This window comes from Protopterus annectens, chromosome 4.part0 (assembly GCF_019279795.1).
Source record: "Protopterus annectens isolate FY-2018-M chromosome 4.part0, PAN1.0, whole genome shotgun sequence".
Classification (NCBI taxonomy): domain Eukaryota; kingdom Metazoa; phylum Chordata; order Ceratodontiformes; family Protopteridae; genus Protopterus; species Protopterus annectens.
The window spans coordinates 201,452,627-201,476,884 of NC_056733.1; the positions used below are offsets into that span (position 1 = coordinate 201,452,627).

Sequence of the window (24,258 nt, forward strand, 5' to 3'; positions counted from 1 at the left end):
GTATTACACGCGCACACACACACACACACACACACACACACACACACACACACACACACACACACAGACAAGTACATATTTATATAGGTAGACAGATACTTATACACACATGCACACATACATATTTAAATTATACTGTATCATAGATTAAAATGGGAAGTGTTAAAAGAGAAAGTAATAGATTCACCAGGAGTTGCTCAAGCTTTAATTGCTAAAGCTATTTTTACTGAGTTATTTTTTCCATGACAACTTTTCACTTGCTACTTATTACAGCAATATGTAAATACTCACAAGTAGGTTACTTCTTCTACAAGGGTGATAAGTAATGGAAACAATAGTAATTATTATTTAGATGCTTCAACAAAGATTGATCTTTGTGCAAGTTAGAATGACCATACAAGTTAGGAAGTGTGGGTGACGTTCTATTATGGGGGCTCATGGGGCTTGCTCCATTTGTAAAAGTTATTCTTTCGCTATTTAACATTTTGCATGTGCTCCTGTGCTCCTCATGTACAGGTGTACAGCTTATATGTACTCTCAAGTTAATGATATTCAGGCTGAATTATTGCAGCTTTTGTGCTTACAATTCATGCATTTCAAGGTAACATTGTACACCTAGAGTAATAAACAAGTGTACAGCTTTAAGGGAGTACTAAAGTTAGCAATATATTTGTTAAAAGAATGTTGATCTCAAGGTCTGTCATCTTGTACTGAGGCAAAGGCGGTAATACATGAAGATGAAGCCAGCCAAATGCAGTCAATTTCTGTCTCATTCTTTCAGCTGTCCTGATAAACCAAATATTATAGGTGGTGCTGTGAGTAAGTAACAAATCAGAAACAAAATGGGTGGATTCATGAAGACTCACATACTTTATTCTGGGTGGTATAGTCTGAGATACTAAAAACTGAGAATAGTCTGGGAAGATTTACCTTGTACGGCAGAAATATTGACATATCAAAGGCATTTGTTGGGATCAGATGGCTGAATTTTATAAATAAAAACTGAAGTGGATATGACTATGTAGGGTCAGTGGTGTGGAACACACTGACAAGTGATGGTTGTAACTTCCCTTTAGACATGCTGACCACTTTTAACATGCTTGAGATTAATTAGAGACAATTATGGGATTAAAACTATGTTATAAAAATGTTATGACTGCTGTCTCTTAAGAGGTACTGTAATCTAACACAAATGTTTAAATTGTGAACATTTATGTATAAAAAACCTAATATTGTCATTCCTAATAGGTTATACAACATGTTATTTAGGGCTGAATGCTAGCACTAGACATTGTAAACAATCATATTTTTCATTATTCTTATAGGAAGTGACAGTTTCTGTCTGGAAGATTTAAATCAGGGATCTTAGACTTGTGGCCCATGGGCCTCAAGCAGCTTTCAATCCAACATAATTCTGTGTGAGGGGAAGCTGCTATACTGCACTCGTTGCTATACTTAGCACTTTTCTTTTTGCTTTGGAGATCGTGGCCTTTGGCTAGGTGTATTGATCCTCATGGTCATTGAAGTCTGAGGCCCTGGTTTAAGTTATCATTAATTAAAAAATCCAGGCCACAAACGCAGGTGAAAAATCCTTTATAAATCCACAAATAATCCACAGATGACCACTTTCGTCTGATCACAAAACTTCTTCAGATGAAACCACCGGTGCTACATACAACCTTATATAGTTAAACATAATTAACACCAATTAAACATTTAAAATTTAAAAGAACCTGCGTTTGTGGCCTGGATTTTTTATTTGTATGGTTTATGAGTTGCGTTTTATTTTAGTTGTGTCATTATCATTAATTAACTTATTGTTAATAAGTTTATGATACTTACAAATGTTATAATTGCAAGCTGCATCACCAGGGTGTCCCACTCGTGATTCCTATGTTGTTTATATCACTACATGTTCATTGTGTGAATCATTCTATACTGGAAACACTAGCAGAAAATTAAATTAAAAAGGATGTATACAATAAAGCAAAATAATCTTTTAATGCATGTTCTAGATATTCTGGACAATGCAGTGCTTTTTATAGTGATTTTTGAAAGCGCTTACTTTGTTTATTATTTTTTATATTAAATTAGTTTTTATCTCAACCACTCCAAAGTTTATTTACTCCACAGTCTTGCTGGATTGCACTTGTAATAAAATTAATAATTAGAATTTTTTATGTTCTTGGAGGATGTTGATATCTATACCATGACTGGCATATGGTTTAAAGATCCAAAATGCATATCACAAATTCCAGGATATGACTTTCATTCCTGGAGATCCTACGGGATAAGTGATGATATGCCAGTCTTTGTAAAAAAACACCTAAAAACAGAAGTCAAGAAATCAACTCAGGGCTAAACATTCCTTATAAAATATTAATGTTAGTGGTTTTGAAAATAATATTATAGGACTATACCCACCGAAGTCCTTGTACACTATAGTACATACACATTTTCTGACTTAACTACAGGTTGTAAAACTGAATAAAAATATAATAACTATGGTAAATCTTTACTGCTCAGTTGTATAGTTGGGTAAATTACTCAGCATCGAATAAATATGCCTAAACATTAGCTGACTATTTTGCTCAAAATAATTTGAACTAAATATCATAAAATCCAATCATGGGCTGCCGAACCTTAGATATAATTTAGCAAACTTTGTGTCTTTCTGCTCCTCAATGAATGGTTATACTCTCTGCAATTACTATCATTTTCAACCTAAGAATGGAATCAAACTCAGTAATAAATAAATCATAAAAACTACATTTTACAAGTGGAAACCATGATGCTTTAAATACATACTCATGAAACCAGACTGGCATACTATCCTCAATGGCCCAAAGAAATCTGCTGAGGATACTCTCAATGAGTTTTACAATACTGTTAACTTTGGTAGACATGAATACCTACTGAAAAGACACTACTATACAAGTAAACCCATTGGGAAAATCACAAAAATATACCAAAAAGGCAGAAACTATTTACTTTTTTTTAACAAGAAGCATATTTATTAAATTATCACTTATGACGTGGAATAATGCATTTTTATATAAATGAAAATAAAGCATATTGACACAGTCCCAGTATAAGTATTTTACATCACAGACTGTATTGCCACAATTTCAGTTATAAATGTTATATGTCACTTATAATCTACCCAATCATTGTCAGTCAAGCATTAAATAGCTCATTCAAATCCTGACTATTTTAAACCTCATTCCTCCCCTGTATGTAGTGTTCCCACAGTTACCATTTTTCCTATGTAATTTGCTCCTACCTTTTTTAATGATCTCAATTCCAGTTGTTTTATCTCTGTTACTATATTTACTACTTCTAGTACAGTCAGTTTGGACTTTGATTTCCATTTTCTAGTAATTGCTTTTTTGGCAGCCACCATAATTAGACTCAGCAAGACTTTACTATGTCTAGGCAATTCTGATTCTGTATCATAGCTCAGAAAAATCATTTCCCTAGTCACACCAATTTGCTCACCCAATATCTCTGATAGAGTAGTCAGCAGGGAATCTTTAAAGTTTGCCAGCTCATTACACTCCAAGAAAATATGTTCCAGTCACCTTTTTCTTCCCCATCATACCTTCAACATTTGCAGTTTACCTGAGGAAAAATTCTCTGGAGTCTACTTGGGGTATAACAATATCTATGTAAACATTTCCAAGCAAAAATCCTCAACATTCTAGCTTTTGTTGCATATTTGAGAGACAAACATATATCCCCCATTGTATTTTTGTGAATTGCTTATCCAATCTCTCTTCTCAATCCTTTCTAACCTCCTCTGACTGATTCTTATAGTTATAGATTGAATTACAACTTATTTAATGTTTAATAGTATTAGTGTTTCTTAGGGAAGTTTGTTCATATGCTGGCACTACTAGGGCACTAGCACTTTAAATCTTCAATTTGAAAACATGTGATTTTTAATTTAATTAAATGCTCATTTAGTATTTAAGGCTGGTAGTAGTTTTTTGTTAGTGTTCTGAAGAAGTCCTGGTGGATGAAAGTAACCTTTGTTTTTGTTTTTTGCTACTACTGAACTGTGTGTGTCTTCAACTGGATTAAGTTGTTTTTTTAATTTCTTTTCGGTGTCGGTGCTGGTGCATTTTTCATCTTGAGACAGGACAGGAGGGTGTATTATTTTGTTCTTCATGCAATATTGTGTATGCTCTACTAATTATTCCTTCTTTAACAGCAGCTTCTGTTCTAGAGTCTACCAGTGCTGCTCTTTCATTTAGGACCCCCATATTTCTTTCTCTTTGCCTATACTCTGATATCAATCCTTGATATGGGGAAGTAATCTCTGACCTGCAGTCCAAATAAATTCTAGGCATCTTCCCATTCTATTACCTTTCACTCTCTAGTTATTTGTTCCCAATACTTTGGTTCCTTTGACAGTTTTCTCCAATAAATTATAGTCCCCTCTTGCCTATTGTCTGAATCCCTAGTTTTAGTCATCCATAACGAAACAATGTCCTTTCTCCATTCTCGTGCTACTTTATAAATATAATATTCTGTCTGATTATTGTTATTCTCCTTAAAAGACTGCATCCAAAATCCCTGTCTCTCCTTGTTTCTTCAGCTCCTCCTCCCTGTTTCATCATCATCCCTTTCCACTTTGAATTATAGCTTTCTGCTTGTGCTATGTACAGCAGCCTTAACTGTGTAGCTCTGAAATACCCCTTCAAATCAAGCAATCCCAATCCACCTTGTTCTATTGGAAGAATCAGCTTATCCCACTTGACTCTTCCTGTCTTCCCATTCTAGATAAAATTCTTCAGCTCTTTATTAATTGTTCTCCACAGTTTCTGTGGTCGATAAAAATATGCCTGACCTGTGTATAAGACTAAAGGGGCTAAAGACATTTTAATTGCTTGTATCTTATTATTCATATCCATATAGTAGAGCTGCCAATTTCTCAGTTTGTGCATTATCTTTTTAGTCTCTTCCCACATATCCTTAGCTGCCGTAATAAAATAATTTTAATCCATACTCCTAAATACTTCATTTTATTATGCCCCTATAAATATGGATATTGCTGAACCAATTTGTGTGGGGTGCATAATTTCTCGGCATTGCCTTTTTTAACTTTATTAATTTTGTATCCTGAAAATATCTGAAACTGCCTCAAAGTGTGCCACTACACTGTAATGTCCTTTTCTGGTTTTATCAGGAATAGAATAACATAATCTGCAGATAGAGCCAGCTTTTCTTGACCACAATGCCAATTATATCCTTGAATTTCTGAGTCCCTTATTTTCTTTGCTAATGGTTCTACTTATAATACAAATAACTAAGGGAAAGAGGACACCACTGCCTGGTTCCCCTGTTCAAGCAGAACTTATCAGAGAGGAACCCACCCACTTTAATTTTCACCTCTAATGCCTCATATATCCTACTAATCAACCCTATAATTTTATCAGGAAATGCAAATGCTTCCATTGCCCTGCTTATAAAGTCCCAGGTTACTCTGTCAAATGCTTTCTCTGCATCAAGACCCACCAAAACAGTGGTATTTTTTACATTCTGCTTCCCCCTGGATCATAACTGTTCTGTTAAAGTTGTCAAATGTTTGTCTTCCCTTCACAAAACGATATTGATTTATATCTATCAATGTTGGCATCACTTTTGTCATTCTTTTAGCCACTATAGCCATAGACACTTCATAATCATGTTTTAATATTGAAATGGGCCTCTATGATGTTGGATCTGATGGATATTTACCCTCTTTAGGTATTACAGCTACCACTGATTCCTTCCAGGATTTTGGTACTTCTCTTCCTCTTGAAATACTGTTAAGCAAAAACTTCCATATCTTTATCAGTTTTCCCTCCTAGTTTCAAACTTCTACAGGAATACCATTTATTCCTGGTGAGTTTCCTATAGATTGTCTATACATCACCATTTTTATCTCATTTTATCCTATCCTAATTGTTAGTGATTGACCTCATCTGCCTCTAACCTTGGCATATTTAATTCTTTCATAAACTTTCCATTTGTACCTTCCCTTGATTTACATATTTCTCTACTTTATGCAGACTTTCATAGAATTTCCAAAATATTTCTAATACTTCTACAGGATCTCTTGTTATCTTCCTTGGTATAGGCTCCCTAGGCTTGGTGACATCCTTTCTACTTTCTGTTACCTGATTCGTTGTGCTAAAAGTTTTTACGCTCTAGAGTTATGAAAAAACAATTGCTTAACAACAGTCTTTCTAAACTCATGCTTATTATCCAGGCACTCGCTTATTTTCTGTTTAGTATTCAGCAGTTGCTCCTCCTCTTGTTCTGTGGAATTCCCCCTATTTTGCAATACTTTAACATTTGTCAGTCCCTCTACATAATTCTTGTTACCTCTTAACTATATTTACCTTCCTTTCATTTCTACCCTTTTTTAAACTCCACTTTAATTTTATCCCACTCCCTAGTTATATTTTCAGAAGAAATTTCTATCTTCTCTGATAGATTTTGATTAATTTCCACTACCCGTTCTTTAAATTTCTCTCTTTTGAACAGATAGGAGGGAAATCTGCAATATCTCATTTTTATTTCATTACCTTGTGTTATTATTTAAGTTATTATTGGGACATGATCTGAAGCAGTTATTGGGTGCATGTCAAGACCTTTAATTAAATAAAACCATGAAAGGTGCACTGAAAGCGACCCAATAAAGCCACGGACGAAGGCAACCAGTATATATAACGTTTTATTAAAGAACAATTCACACTAAAAACTCTCCATCTCCATTAATGCTATTTGATGTTGAAGTATATAAGTATAACAGTGTTTTAAACTCCAAAATATACAGAAAGAGTTCATATTGTAATTCATACTTGCATTTTTTCAGTGCACATCCCTTTCACTATAAACGTAATATAGTGAAAGGGCAGTTTATTAGAGCTAGTAGAATGACTTCCAACTAAGTAGATTTTACTAAAGAATTAATTGTGTTAAATCAAATGTTTAAAGAAAGGAAATATCCAGATGAACTTATTTTGAAAATGGAGAAAGAAGTAATTAGAGAGAGGACTGGTAGATATATACCTATTTTAGGGTTAAGATTTGATGAAATCTATTCAGGGAATGCAAATATTTGTGAAACCTTTGATTTGGCATTGATTATGGAATATAATGCTACCTCTTCTATGGTTAGGAATGTGATAACTACTGAATGGAAAAAATGTCTTTCCTTTACTGATCTTGAAATGCTTAACAAAGATAATTTTAAAGCAGTTTACAAGAATGCAAGGAATTTGAAAAACTTATTACAAAATAATACTAACAACGCTCAAATAGGATATGGTAGAACGAGACATGGATCTTTTAAATGTGGGCGTTGTTTACAATATGAACATATTTTGAATAAAGAATCCTATATTTTGGAAAGTAGGAAAGTTGAGTTAAAAAGCAAAGAATTTAGTAATTGTGAAACAGCAGGTTTAGTTTATTAGCCACATGCTGCCAATGCCAATCCTTCTATATAGGGAAAACTGAAAGAAGGATAAAGAAAAGAATCTATGAGCATTCCTATGACATTCAAACTAAAAAAGATAACAATGCTTTATTTAAGCATTCTTTGGAATGTCCAAATGCCTTATTTCTTTTCTTTGTATTAGAAAAAGTAAATATTGGTGGACGTGGCGGCATGTGGGAAGAGACCACTGAATATAGAGAATTGTGGTGACAAGTGACATTGCAGGCCAATAAAAGACCAGGATTAAATGAACATTTATCACTTGCCCCACTCTTAAAATTGAGAGCAGCTAAATTATAGCCTTCATACATATTTCACAACTTTTTTACACCGACATACATTTTCATGTTCACGTATGTTTCATAACTTTTTATAACTTTGTATACTGATATATATCATTATGTAACATGAAATTTCTGGAACAAGTGTTTTACTATTTTATCTATTATTTAAACATGAAAAGATTGTTATTTATATAATATGCTCCTGTTAACCAGCAAACGGCGCATGGATATTGATGCACAAATGAATCAAGGAATGTATAATCTTTATTAACTTTTATTTATTTACTTTCACTCATGAACATCCTGTTTTAAACTAAATGTGTTTTAAATTCATTTTATAGTCATTATATTTTGGTAATAAATACTAATATAAATATTTTTTAAGGTTTTATTACAATTTGAAAGGTTTAATTAACTTATTTTATATTAGAAATTCATGTTGATTGGCTCAATGTTTTTTGTTGTCATAGGTTTAATTGTATATAAAAGGGCTGTCTTTCACGCTAACCCACATCTGATGAAGTGTGATGAAACAAAAACGGATTTTCAAACAGTCTTAATGGAGATGGAGTGTTTTTAGTGTGAATTTTTCTTTAATAAAATGTTACATATACTGGTTGCCTTCGTCCGTAGCTTTATTGGGTTGCTTTCAGTGCACCTTTCATGGTTTTATTGGATTTGTTTTGTGTACTTTTGCCTGCACTTGGATTTTATTTGTGGTTGCCTTTAATTAAATGCACATGTTCCTGTGAAATGTAAATTCTGTATAGCCTACCCCAGTTTTTGTATCTTGGGGAATAATATGTAAATTCACTCCAAACTTGTAGTACTTAATTCATATCTTCCTTGCCAAACATTTTAATGAATTTCTTCAAAAATCTATCCTCCTTTGTTATATTTTCCCTTTTGCCCCCCCCCCCCGCCAGATACATCTTCACTGTTGCAATCCATTTTCAGTCCCCACTCTTGCTTAAAGCTGATTATTTCTCCGAGAATTTTCTTAAACTCCATTATAGCAGTTTTAGGTGGAATATAAATATAGGCCAGTATAGTCATCCTCCCTTGCCAATAGCCCCTTACTCCTGCAAATCTACCATTATTATCTTTTTTATCCTCTTCTGTCACTATTGGAGCCTCCTCATACAATTATTATAAGTACTCCTCTTTTCCTTTGTCCCAGGTATTGTGCTGAATAACCATCTTGAAAATGTTTATCAAATTCACATGTTGAGTTCTTTCCAAGTGTATCTCCTGTAGCATAGCTGTTTGCACTCTGCATGTTTAATATAGTTCACTACTCTTTCTTTCTTGTATTTATCTGTGAGGCCATTGACATTTAAAGTCACTACAGAAAGCATCATTGTCTTAAAAGTTATTATTCCCACCTTTTATGTATAACAGAAATGTCTAGTTCCAGCTTTTGTGTTACATGTATACAATGTTTGGCAGGTTGATCTTTTATACAGTTGTTTCTTAACATATCTATTTCAGCCCATATCACATCTTACAAATGTTTTGTTTTACTGAAAGCCCTCAAACAAAAAAATCAAACACACCCCACAATACCCCCCTTAAACCTATTAACCTAATAATAACACACAAAACTATGTACATCTTTAAATATTGAAGTTTTACCCTCCCAACAGGAACAAATGTTCCAAACTGCCAGTCATATTCATAGACGTGAGTTAACCTAAAAGAAAGGTTATCCATGCTAGGATGCATGGTGCAGCCTGTGCTTCTACTAAGTGCTGTCTGGTTTTGTCTTATCTTTATAGCTCTCTCAGCTGTGAAAACACTTGAATGCTTTCAGAGAACATTATCTGCTAGCCATTTTCTTTATCAGATTATCTCCTAGAGGCATGAGAACCAGATACAAAATTGCTAAGTATACATTTATTTACTAGAAAAAAACTTATAATATTCAATATTATTTTTCATTTACTTTCTTTCTCTTATAACTTGTGACTAGATCAAGCTAAGGGCCTTAATCCAGTCATTCCTCTATGAAAGAATGAGAAAAAGCACACTGATTTTTCTTTTGTCATGCTATTTTAACCAGATTTGTTTTTACATTGCAGTGCCTATATTTCTTAAAACTGAACAACATGAAGACAAAAGAAAGGAGAAAGAAAAAAGGAAAAAAAACAGGAGCATCTGTTTACATTAGTATCCCCATTATACTTAAAAATGACTCATAGAACTTTACTTTATAGCATTTATTTTTATTTTATTGTTATAGTATGCAAAGAAAATCATGCGCTATTAAAATAATACCATTAAGAACAATTTTTGTTTTACTTACAGTTAACTTTCTCTCCCCTCTTCTCCTCTCCTAAGTATTTTTCTGAACGTTAATGATATGAAGTAGGGCATATTCTTTAGAGTCCCCTACAAGTTTAACAAAGTTCAAAAAAGTCCAGTATTTCTAGATTTGCTTGTTCTGTCATGTTTCACAAATATAATCATTGCTTTGTAATCTTGCATTTGTCATTTTTCCAAGTTACTGGTTTTATTCCTGTTCATCTCCAGCTCCGAAATCCTGTCTCTGCTTAATTTCCAATGTACTCTCAATTCTTCTAGTTGACTTTTTTCCCATTTCTCAACTATTTTCCATTGAAATGTTAAAGAATGTTTCACTGGCACAGTCTCTCTGGGTTCTTTATTACCAGAAACAGAAGAAGAAGCAGAATTTACTTCTGTTTCACAGCTCACTTATTTTTGTTGGGCAAGCCTGCTTCTTGACATTCCCTAAATAATGGTATAAATTTATTCCTCTTCTACCTGTGTACAATGAGTAGTAATGTGTCACAAACTTTAGCACTGTTTTGTCAGAATCAACTCTTTCTTCTGGTAAGATTGCATCTTTTATAATTAAAGGTCTAGCTTTGCTTTCATAGCATTTTTGGAGCACACACAATGTGTGTTTTTCAAATTCAAACAATTCCTGTTGTGTCCATTTCATTTGTGCTATTTGTGCTTCATAAATGAATATATTCCAGTTCCTTCCCCTTCTCTGGTCTCACACAGAAAATTTTTTTAAACATCTTTTCTTGTGCAGTCTCAAATTCAGCTAGCCTTTTCTTCATTTTGACCACTGAGTTTTGCAGTTTTTTCACCTCATCTTAATATCTGTTTTGTTTCATTTATTTTAATCAGATCTGTGTACAGTTGTATTATACTTTCCTCTAGGTTACTGGAAGTCATGTCTGAAGTTTGCACTACTTTTTACTGAACAGCTGCAAAGTATGTACATTGAAGTGTTAGCCTGGTGTAAATGAAGAGAAGACCAATGTATCCAATAAAGTTTGTTTTGAAGTTTGAAAAAAAAAGGTTGTTATTGTCAATAGAGTCAACAGCCAAGTTATTAAATAGGTGTTATCAGGAGAATTAGTTTGCAAGCAAATATGGGAATCAACAATGAAGAACATTGGTGTGGTAGTTCTAGCTATGGGCATGCAAGCAAGTGGACAGATGAATGAAAGGTTGAAGCAACATTGAAATGTGGACAGATGAAAGGTTGAAGCAACATGTCTCCTTCCAAAGTTTGTTAAATAAAAATATATCCTGAACATATTCATCAAAATTCCTGGGTAAGCTACTAAAGGTCATCAACATTTCTAGCTGTGCCGATGAGTGCTGAATCATCGACATGCTGCACAGTGTAGATCATTAATAAATATGTTGAAGAGTAGGGGTCCAAGAATAGATTCTTGAGGTATTCCTATTCGGATCAGGGAGAAATGAGGACAGAGTATTTTGCCATTTTAGATCCTGTGTTCTACTGAAGTGGTAGCTTTTGAACCAGGAGACTGATGGTGTATCTAGTCTCAGTAATGCAAGTCTTTGAATTAGCCTAGTCTGGGAGACTGTATTTGACAGGTCAAGGGATACAGTGACTATCAGGTTGTCTATATTTCTGTTCTGACTTATTTTGGCAATGACAATAAGAAGGTATGTGATTGTACTATGATATAAGTGGAAGCCATGTTGTGAGCGGGATAACAGCTTGTTGTTTGTGATGAATTTGAGAACAAGTGTTTGAATAATTATTCTAGCATCTTGGATACACGAGACAGAATTAGTTAGAAAAGTCAGTAGGATTTCTGCCTTTATGGAGTGGCAGGATGTGTATTTTCTTCCACAGGGCAGGTATGTAGTTTTCTGTTATGCAGCTATTATATAGAATTGATACTTGATATGCTATGGTGACTGGTATTATTCTGATGTAATCTGCAGGTATGTTATCAGGAGCTACAGTAGTAGGTTTTAGTTGGAGGAGGAGGAGTCTTCTGATAGTGGAGGCAGGAACAGGAGAACAGTAGAAGACATTACTATTTGTTACATGAGTTGAGAATCGGGGTGATGCTCTAGAGCTAGAGTGTTTTAACAGTGAGGTAATTGTCTCTATGAAATATGAGTTGAATTCTGTTGTTAAGCTAACCATTGCTGAGCTTTTGGATGTGGTATATTGGAAAACATGACCATGATGAAGGACGTGATTAACTGAGGACCAGAAAAATTTGGTGTTGCTTTGATATTTTTTTGGGGGGGGTTGAAGCCCACCACTTTGCTGAGTTTTAAGATGTGTAGTTTTTATTATGGTCGGTAGCTGTCCCACTTGTTTTTTTCCCTGTGAAAAAATTTGCTGAAACGATCGTTCACTGAAATGACATTTCACTTAAGTGGGTTCAATGAAGAGTCATTTGCTGAACAAACTACTCGGCAAAGTGACATAGACCTGGTAGATTGGAAAACATGACCAGGATGAAGGAGGTGATTAACTGAGGACCAGAAAAGTTTGGTGTTGTTTTGATTTTTATTTTGGAGATATGTTTGGTAAGCCTTCTTTGTCATCTTTTATTTTGTGTTTACTTTTGTCCCTAAGTTGCTTATAACTTTGGAAGTTAGTTTCAGTTTTGTTTTCTACCAACATTTCCACACATTGCCTTTTTGCTTTAGTAAGGTTTTAGTTTGCTTAGAAAGCCATGGAGCTGAAATATTTTTCACTTGTTTAGTTCTAAGAGGGCATGCAAGTTTAGAGTATTTAGGAAAGTTGTGTCAAACCGGAGCACTGCTTTGTCTGGGGGATGGTATGTACTTGTTTCCAGTTATGTAACATTAAAGTAGAGACGGTAGTGTCTTTCTGGAAATTATTTAGGTCTCTTACAACAATGCTGCCTGTGTATGTTCTCAGATGATAAAGGCTGAAGTGCGGACAGTAAGGCCGTTAGAGAGGGAGCCACTTGATATAATTCTTTGGAGTATTGGAATCAATCAATAGTAGGGCAATTCTTTGTATTTTTGCTAAATCTGGTGGATCTGAAGATGAGCTGGGTAAAGCTAAGTTTAGTGAGGGTAAATGAAGTGGAGCCCACTTATGAATGTAACCTTATTCCAAACAAAATAAACAATCAGTGGAAATGAAGATGAGCTTTCCTGATGAAGCAAAACAAGTGTAGTCAAATGTTTCTGTCAAGCACAGAGTGAAAGAAAATATTGTTACTTGCTCTATTAAAATATAGATAAGGAGAATCCAGATATTATTAAGAGTTCTCAGAAGAGGAGCAAGAATATGAGATTTCTAAATGGCATTAGAGTAGGTTTTGATACTGCAACTACAGTGGATGCCACAACCAGCTGTAAGCAGTGGGCTGAAGACCTGAAAGTTGACTGGATAGAAAGGTCAAGAGTTCAAGGGATTACTCAGGGCTCTAGCACCTCAGGAATAAGAGGAAATAGGTGGAGTTAAAGAAGAGTGGCAGTACCTCAAAACAGCATATGTGAGGAATGCAGTACAGGTATGTGGCCAAGCCAGGCATGGAAATAAGGTACATAAGGAAAGTAGAAGTCCAGGATGTCAGAAGAAAGGAGTGCAGGAAAAAGTAGGCGATATTAAACATGGGTCAGGCTAAGAAGAAATACTATCTGGCTAACAAAAAAAAGCTAAGACATGAGTTGCAATCGCAAAGAACTAGGTATCAGAGGCACTCTACTAGCTTCTGGAAAGTGACTTGGTAGATGGCACAAAGAAGGTCTATCAGGTTGCAAGACAAAAACAGAAATATAAAGAATACAGTCAGACACCCTTCGTAAGGGATACCAGCAACTACCTGCTCACCAGTCCACAGAAATCAAAGGCAGATGGAAGATGAACTTTCAGCAGCTTTGGAATGAAGAATACCCCACAGAAGATGTACTGTCCCAGACCCAGCCTATGATGAAAGAAGAGGAGGAGCCCACCCTAGAAGAAGTAAGAACAGCACTAAGGAAAATGAAGTCAGGGGAAGCAGCAGGCTCAGATGAGGTCACAGCACATATGATCAAGATGTTGGGTGAGACAGTGGAGAAATGGCTCCTGAGTGTACTCACAGCAGTATGGAGAGAAAGACCTATCTCATATGACTGCAGAATAAGCATGCTAGTGCCAGTGTACAAGAACAAAGGGAATACCTGCAACTATGAGCAGTACAGAGATATCAATCTCCTGTTACACTACACAAATGTTCTAGAGAGGGTGACTGAGAAATGAATACGCCGTGTAGCAGAAAGTATAATGGGACATTAGCAGTTCAGATTCAGATAAGGATGCAGCACCACTGACACGATATTTGTGGTGAGACAGATAGTGAGAAGAAGCCAGAGATGAGAAAAGACCCTAACTAGGCATTCCTAGACTTGGAGAAAGCATATGACAAGGTCCTCAGAACTCTGATTAGTGCAGTGCTACAGTGGTCTGAAGTCCCAGAAACAATGGTAGAATTAGTGCAGGCTGTGTACAAGGACTCAATGACTCAAGTACGAACAATGTTCGGTCTCACAGAGGGGTTTTCCAGTGGGAGTGGGTGTGCATTTGGGTTCAGCACTGAGCCCACTGCTATTCATTCTGGTAATGGACTACATCAGCAAACAAGCTGCAGGGGACTGATCAACAATGCTGTGTGCAGATGATGTGGCATTACAGGCAGAACTTCAGCAAAGGAAAGGGGAATAGGGTACAAAAGTGAAGGCACATGGGATGAAATTGAGTACAACTAAGACAACTGTAATGGCAGCATATGCTGGAGTTCAGAAGAAGCTAGGAATTGAGAAATAATGGAAAATAATGGAACATGAAAGCTTCAAGTATCTGGGAAGGGTGGTTAAGGAGTAGAGAAGTCTGAATAAGGAGGCCAAGCTAGAATCAGAGGAGCTGCAGTCAACTGGTGCAGTGTCAGGGTTAGTGTATAACAGAAGAATGCCAAAAAAGCTGAAAAGTAAGGTGTACAAAACAGTGGTGCAGCCAGTGCTACTGTATGGTACAGAACTCTTGGCAGTAAAGGCAGACCAGTTGAGGAAGCTAGTGCCTGAATGATGGATGGTAGGATGTACACTGTGGGACAGACGAAGAAGTGACCACAACAGAGCAGAGGCCAGAGTAGTTCCAATTGTAGAGAAGGTCAAAGAGAACAGATTATGGTGGACAAGGCACATGTACAGAAAAGCAAGAGACAATTTAGTGAAGAAAATTTTGGAAAGACAGGAAAAAGCCAAGAAAAAACAAGGGCTCCAGCAAAGAGATGGATTGATTGTGTCAGTGAAGACATGCGACAGTCAGGCATCATTGTCAAAGAAGGTTAGAAAATGGACACAAATCCCCAACCCATGTAAAAAATGAGAAAAAGGGGGTTGTTGTTGCTTGATGATGATGATGATGATTGGAATAGGGTTTGAAAAGCACACCCAAGAAATGAAAGCAGTGACAGGGTAATTCTCCAGCTGTTTCACAGTTTAGTCTAGGTTTCCCCACATGTACATTTAAAGAAGAGGTAGTCTTTGTACACTTTGGCCCTTTCTTATTTCTGCAGCAGAGGTCATACTTGGACTGTAGCCCACTCATTTGCAGTAAAGGAGTGTGTGAGTGTGTGTGCGCGCATGCGCGCGCACGCGTGTGTGTGTGTGTGTGTGTGTGTGTGTGTGTGTGTGTGTGTGTGTGTGTGTGTGTGTGTGTGTGTGTGTGTGTGTGTGTGTGTGTGTGGTGAGGTTAGGGTGAGGAGATGGCTATTGTCTAGTTCTAGGAATTGTCTACAGCCCTCATAAATGACTCCCAGTCAACTTCCAATAAAGAATGAAGGAATCACCCAGCAAGACAGAAAGATAAACAAGATAGTCGTCAGACATCCTTCATAAGAGAAACTAGTGACAAACTGTTCAACAGTCCACAGGATATCAAAAGCAAATGAAAAGAATACTTCCAGAAGCATCTGAATGAAGAAAACCTCACAGAGGCTATACTGTCCCAAACACAGCTTATGACAAAAGAAGAACAGCAGCCCACCAAAGAAGAAGCAAGAACAACACTAAGGAAAATGATGTCAAGGAAAGAAGAAGGCACAGACGAGGTCAAATCAGATAAAATCAAGATGTTGGGTGAGTTAGGACAGAGATGGTTCCACAGGGCACATTCTATAAGTATGGAGAGAAAGCTGTAGCCCAGACAACTGGAGAATAAACATACTAGTGACAGTGTACAAGAACAAAGGGGACATTCATAACTGTGGGCAGTATAGAGGCGTTAAACTCCTGCCCTACTGCATTAAAGTTCTGGACAGGATGATTGATAAACAAATATGCAGACTAGTAGAATGTAAGATGGAAGGTGAGCTGTTCAGAATCAGATCAGAATGCAGCACAAATATGACTCAATGTTTGCAGTGAGACAGATAGCTGTGAAAAAGCTAAAGATGAGGAGAGAGTCCAAGTGAGCATTCCTAGACTAAGAAAAAGCATATGATAAGATCCCAAGAAAGCTGATTTGGGCAGTCCTGCAATGGTTCAAAGTCGAAGAAACATTAGTAGAATTACTGCAGGTTATGTACAAGGAGCCAGTTACACAAGTATGAAGTGGGTGTGCATCACACTTGAGCCCTGAGCTCACTGCTGTTGCCATTGGTGATGGATGATATTAGCAAACAGGTCAGAGGGGACAGATAACAAAGTTGCTGATGATGACACATTACAGGCAAACTGTGAACAAGAACTTCGGCAAATGATGGGGACTGGCATGCAAACCTGATGGCACATGGTGTGAAACTGAGTACAGATAACCACTTGAGGAATGAGATAGAAGGGAAAACAGTGGAACAGGCTAACAGCTTTAAGTATCTGTGTGGTGTGCTTGAGGGGAAGAGAATTCTGAATAAGAAAGCTGAAACAAGAAGAGGGGCAGCAGCCAACTGGCATGGAGCGTCAGGGTAGTGTGTGACAGAAGAATGAGAAAGAAGCTGAAAGGTAACCTGTAGAAAACCATGGTGGGACCAGTACCACTGTATGGTACAGAAACCTGGGCACTGAAAGCAGAGTAGTTGAGGAAGTTAGAGGTGATGGAGATGATCTGCCTGAGATGCGTGGTGGGATACACTGTGTGACAAAGAAATGGGGACAATAGAGCAGAAGCCCAAGAACTTGCAATCCCAGAGAAGATCAAAGAGACCAGATTGCAGTGGTTCACATGTGCAGGAAGGCAGTAGACAATCTGGTGAAGACGATTTGGGACAGACAGGAAGAAGGCATGAGGAAACAAAGTTGTCCTGCAAAGAGATGGCTGGATTGTGTCAGAGAAGACCTGTGACAAGCAGGTATGACTGTTGAAGACAGCAGGAGATTGGCATTGAATTGAGAAAGATGATACCTTGGCCTCAAGGAGAAAATGGGAAAAAGGCGTTGGTGATGGTGATGATGAGGAGGGTTTAGATGTCAGATTTATTTATTATAAAGGCTGCTTTTTCTCTTGGATAACTGAAGGTGTATGTATAAATCTGCTATTTGAAACAAATAAAAAATGTGAGAATTTTTCCTCAGTTATCCAATGATCAAATACTTCTACATTATTTGGCAGCCTGGGTATTAAAAATAAAAGAATTACTACTAATCACAGTGGCAAATAAAAAGTTACAATCTCCTTTAAATTGAACCCTGCCTGTGTAAACTGCCCTAACAATAGAATCCAACATTCAGGGCACTGCCTTTTATTTTGCTCTTGTAAAACGGTGTCCAGTATTCCTGTTATTTCAAGCAGACATATCATGCAGTCTGACTCAACATGACTTGCTTACCCAAGAAAAAGCATGCTTAAACTCTGTTAGATCAATTTGTAGATAAGCACGATTACTAAAGTATACACTCAGAACAGGATCATTTTCTGGCATACTTATTAACAATGCATTCAAACATCCTGAAAACAACAGTGAAATACAATACATCTCTATGTTGTTAGCATTATCATTTCTCTGTGATTTCTTTTTGTACCCAATAAAATATGGCCATGTACCCTAATTAGTTAAAATTCATACTCAGAACAGCAACTTTTGTTGATGCACCCACTGACAATACAAGAGAATATCCTAAAAACCAGTCAAGAATGATGTACAGTACATCTCTGAACTGCTGGCATTATCATTTCCTTTTGCATCTAGAAAAATATGGTCATACCCCTAAATACATCAGATACACAAATGAAACAATCTAATTCTATGTAATTAATAAAAAAATGAGTCAGAAAAAGTCATATGCTAATTGATTCCGTTTGATTTGTTTCCTATGTGGAAAACATCAGTATTAGAGATTTTACTCAATAGAAATTTTGCAGTTTTGTATAGTCAAGCCAAATGTCTTGTTTGCATCAGTCAAAACTGTATGCAATACATTTCTATATTAAGCATACATACTAAAAGTATGGGCATCTATAACTGAGATGAACATCAATAAGCTTTCACATCACAGGGAGTCCCACATCAACTGAGCATAATCTACATAACCAAATTGCATTCACGTGGAAATGTTTACTCGCTGGATCTACTGTGTTCCAGCCATACTGTATAAAAGAACATCCCTCTTCTCTATTCTGATTAAATAATTCCTCCCACTCACCCACCATTTACACTGAGATTGCAGAATCTCCTTGATTACAAAAACTCATATAGTCCTCCTCTTCTTTCCCATTAAGCAGATATATTGATGACTCTCTTAACCTAGACTTTGCCTGCTCTGTACTGGAAGTATTCCATCTGCTTAAAACTATTCCAGAACAGCAGTAAAAGTCAAATTTAGTTTACCATTCACCTCTTATATTTCCTAACTGATTCAATAAATTACAGCGGTTGCTACACCATAACTTCAGTGGAATCCTGGTCCAGAAAAATGGGTTGTGCAGCTAGAAACAATCACTTTCCTGATTGATTAACAAGCCTGTTGTTGCTCTTGGCTGCCAAATCTGCCCTAAGAACTTTCTCCTTCAAATAGCATGACACAAACTTGAATAAAATTATTTTCAGCTTCTCATATTTCCACCCAGACTTTGTAAATGGCAACTGGGTCACTTGTCTTACCCCTCAAAGAACTGTTCTCAAAAGCAGAGTACTCCACTGTTCTGGTTTTAACATAATCCAATAAATGCAACCCTGCTTCTCCTCTTAGCACACTCACCAGTCTCATATTCTTTGTGTGTGCCTCATCCTCCTTTAAACTCAACTGTTTTTCCATGTATTCCACATGCTCAACAGAGTCCATGCACTTCATATGAATCTTATCAACTTTGTTCTGTTGGCATCCTGGCAGCAGGCCATTCATACAAAAACATCACGTTCCCTAATCCATCAATTTCAAACATCTTTAATATCTAGCCAAAAGTACCATTAACAAATCCTGCTTTTTGCTTTCCAGCATGTTACCCATTACTTTAACATTCCAGTCAGATCACCTACTTGGTATGAATGTCATAACCTTTCACTTATGATGGCGAAAGATGACTAACCATACAGTCCCCTAAAGTAGCATTTTCTAGACCTTTTCCAATTTCCTTTGCCATCATTTAACAAATGACGTTCTCACACTATACTTGCATAATCTACTTTAACTCAAAAAAAAAAAAAAAAGATTTTTCTCCAGTACCCAGACTGACCGAAGAAAGAGCTGTAAATGCAGCCCCACAACACTTTCTCAGAATGTGCAGGATTTTATTTATTTATTTATTTGTTTTTTTGGCACACAGAATCACAGCAGACCATCGTCACTTGTGTCTAAGTTTGTGTTTGTATTAGTACCCTTGCTTGAAAGATTTATATTTTCATTCTGTCAATAACTGATCACAGCCATAAACTCTTCACTACTCAAATATGTAATGCTACACAAATCCATAAACTTGCGCACATTGATTTCTCCATTTGTTTATAATTTCACCTTATTAATTTCATCAGTTTATTGTGATCTCTCTACTCTGTTTTCGTAAGTTCTTCTTCTGTGACCATTTCTCCATGTGTTTACAATTTCACCTTATTCAGCTTAGCAATTGATTGTGTTTTGTGTATAGTTACTCCAAAACTGAATTATATTGCATATGTTCTAGTCTGTTACACTTACTCTTCCCCACAATGTATTTTCTCCTATAGAAGAGATCATACCATCAATTCACATCTAACTCAATACAAACATTTCACACCTACTACCACACAACAAGTCACTTTATTTGGGGACAAGCTAGTGGGCAGTAATCCTTGTGGCCATTGCAGTGCTTGTACACGTTTGCAAAACAAAGGAATTTACCAGTAGCAATAGTCCACATATTTTGATGATGATCAGATGCTTCAGCAACTGCAGCAGTGACTGGGTCATCTATTTGGCTACCTGTTTTTGCTCTGCTTTTTATGTAGGGCAAACATCTCGGCCATTAAAACATAGGATTAGTGAACATATTAGTGACATAAGAAACAAAAGAATATCTAATGCTCTTTACAAACACACAATGACCCATTGTACTGCTAAATTTCAATTTACAATTATTGACAAAATCCAAGGACACAAATCTAATAAAACAGGATGGCACTCTATATTAAATAATAAGGAATCTGGTTGGATTGTCAGGCTGGGGGCTCTGTTTAAGCCCGGCCTCAATGAATTAAGCTAATTCGGGCATGTACCAATCAGCTTTGACTCTGGTCTAATGTTGTACTATTTAAATGTGTAGTGAACTAATGTCAGTTATGCACTGAAGAAGGCTTTAATTTTTGCTGAAACTGGTTTGCTGATGCTCTTTTGCCACATTAAATCTTATATTTTTCATATCTCCCTGGTGCTGGACTTTTTTGTGTTTTTGAGATGATAAAAGGTGCCACTTTTTTTGAAAAAATAAAGTACAGAAAGTTATTGCTGGTCTGTGCAAATGCTGAGAGCACAGCTCTGGCAACCCTATCCCTGCTAACACATGAACAGAATGAAATATTCAAAGGGAAGTGTAACAAAAATTGTGTTGATTAAATACTAGATTTTTATACGAAAATACAGAAAGGAACTTAATTGTGTTTAACTAGAAAGAAAGGAAGGAGAGAGTAGAATAAAATGGTCTAATTGAGATGATTGAAGTTTCAAAACTTCGAACATCATATGGCTGAGGACCAGATGATCAAAGTTTTCAAAATTCGAAAGTTCTGAATGGAGATCGCCGTACAGCACGGAATGGGAAATTTGCCATTTTCCTCATTGTGGTGCAATCTCAGAGTTGGTATATTTAAGTACCAGGGAGGGATGTGGGGTGCAGGTGGGCTTGCCCCCTGCAAAAATGTAAAATAAACATTTTCTTGTTTTTATTTTTTTAATTGGATGTTCGGAGTTTCAAAATTTGGTCCTCAGTTCTTTTTGAGGATAGACAGAAGCTTTGTGGTATTTATGGCATTAATAGCCCTGCTCCAGTAGAAATATATAAGGGTAAACCAGGCTCACACATACATAATAAAATATACACTTTTTTTTTCCAATGACATGGAATGTTCATTGGAGATCTTTTATGCATACTGATATAAGAGAGTATATATATTATATATTCTATGTCCCTTACATGTCTGTTTTTTTTTTTTGTGTGTCTTTCTTAAAAAACTGTTTGTGTTTATATTTTAGAGTAGAGTTTTTTTTTGTTAGCACTGACACTTTACTAACAGCTTTTTTTTTTGCACTTTTGCACTTAAAACTATGATCTAACAAACAAAGTGGGGTAAAGGAATGGAACAACTTGTTAGATGTAAAGGACAATCCTCTCAAAATATCAATATATAATTTTTACTCCACAAATACAGACGATAGAAAAAAATTCGAAGCTAGAGCTAAGACTACCCTGCTTAAGAAGAAAAGAAAACAGTAAAAAATTTTTACAGACTGATAGAAGAAAGCCATGAGACATTTGTCTACATTTCAAAATAATTTAGGTCCTTATTATGCCCTCTTATGCCCTCTTATGGCCCTCCTCTTATGGTGAAACTCACATTAATTTGGTTTGAAATTTCAATGTTGGGGGGCTACTAAACTTACTAATAGAACAAGAGCTTAATACACAGGCTGAAACTTTAAAACTAAGATATATTGCCCAACTTTAAGGAGAAACAGTTCCACAGATTAGATAACATGTATAACCAGCAACTCGCTGCGATAAACTACAACAAATAAACAAATAAAGAAGTATAGAGATGTATAGAGAGATCATACAGATTTGCCAACAATAATGTCTTTGCTTAGCCGAGAATATAGAAAGTTAATGTGTGAAAAAATGTGTTTCCTATTAACTCTGAGCAAGCTCAAACACAGAGTTATGTCTCAGAACTGAGAACCTAGTCTTCAATCTTTCCAAACGGACTTTATCTGAGACTGATTATTATTTATTACTGAATAGAGGCTGCTTATACCAGCCCAGGTTGTTAACATTAAGAAATATTAACAGATTACCCCTTCACAGACACCAGTGACTGAATGCTTTATTAAGGCTTGTGAAACGGACTTTTTTACAGACATTTTAGCAATAAAATGAATCTATACTACACCAATATGTCACATCATGAATGAAATCTCTATATGCCCTTCAACGATCAACACTAGTGACCTGACAAAAAGTAATTTTTCAGTACACCAGGAGCTTTATGATTTTCTAATGCAGACAGATAGAGATCAGGAGTTATATCAGTATTTCTTAATAGAGCAACCCAGACCCCATACAAAAAACTGCCAAAAATAAATAAAGGCATAATACCACCACCTTTTACGTCCGATTTAGTGGGAGAAGTGTGGGTTACTGAAACTATGTCTGTATATATAGAGAAGAAGAAAAGACCTATTGTTAATGACATCAATTTTTTCTTTCTTTAAAATTCACAATATTCCACAACACACAATAATTTCTAATTTCTTACCATTACACCATTAGAAGAAGACAAAAGGTTGAGTCGTCAATAAACTATGCAAGGACCATGGAGATAGAATGGAACAGATATTGAAATTAGAACAGACATGTTTATAGAGAAATTACAGTAGAAATTGATTGGAACCTATCCATGCAAAACATGTAACATGTGTGGTTATATCTCTCTAAGACATAGATTTTTTACATCCTAAGCTAGACAATTAAAAACCTAATTTTTTTTCAACATAACAGTTCAAACTTGTCTGGCGAAACATATCCTTAATAATCCTAATCATAGTTTTAGATTCAGAATACTACAACTTGTGTATATGAATAATATAGGAGAGACACTTTAAATTAATTAGAGAGACAGGTGCAATGGATTTTTTTTTTAAAAGCTCATCATTACCCAGACTGAATCAGTACATTAGTGTTAGATCGATATTACAAAAAAAAAAAGGAGCATAAAATAAAATATATATAATAATTGATTTATCTATATCATCAATAAGTCTATATTATTTTCATCATATCTATTATACTTATAACTATTTATAATTATTATATATATTATATAATATATCAATATTATATATATAATATTATCATATATGAATATTATTATTCAACATCTATGATAATGTTTATATATATATTTTAATATATACATTTTATATATTTGTTACTTCCATGTTACACCATTATTTCCTTTTTACATGTTTAAATTATATCTATTTTATATCACATTTGTAATCATTTTTTATATTTTTATTATATATACTTATATGTACTTATTTTATACTTAGAATATATGATTATCTTCTAAATTCTATTATATTATATGATAATATATGATATGTGTTGATAATATGTGTTGCTTTTATATACATATATACATTATTATATATATATATTGAAATGTCAAACAATTACTATATTTTATGTGTATTCATTTTATATATATATTTTTTTATTTTATGTTAATTAACAATATTAATAATTTATTTTAAATATAAAATATATTATTATTAATATAATATATATAGACATAATTTTAACTATATAAAAATCCTCAGCCATATGATGTTCAAAGTTTTGAAACTTCGATCATCTGAAGTAGATCCGAATAAAAATATTTTAATACCTCAAGTATCATTTCAAAAACAAAGAGTCATGCAATATTAATGGCAACATCTTACAATAATAGGAGGACAAGACAAAGCGGATGTGTGGAAGACAGACACTCAGACATAAAAGTATGGAACAGCCTTACGTGAACAATATGG

At 35.3% G+C, this 24,258-nt stretch overlaps 1 protein-coding gene across 4 annotated transcripts in view; it reads right to left on the reverse strand.

The window, feature by feature from the left end:
• GCGR (glucagon receptor) overlaps window positions 1-24,258 on the reverse strand; it is a 1,613,162-nt gene that overhangs the window by 750,988 nt on the left and 837,916 nt on the right. The window contains exon 1 of one of the 4 annotated variants that reach the window (XM_044068205.1): window positions 1,843-1,880. The exons of the other annotated variants lie outside the window; for them this stretch is intronic. The gene's annotated coding sequence lies outside the window, so the exon portion shown is untranslated. Of the gene's footprint in view, window positions 1-1,842; window positions 1,881-24,258 lie in introns of those variants that run through there. 4 annotated transcript variants of the gene reach the window in all.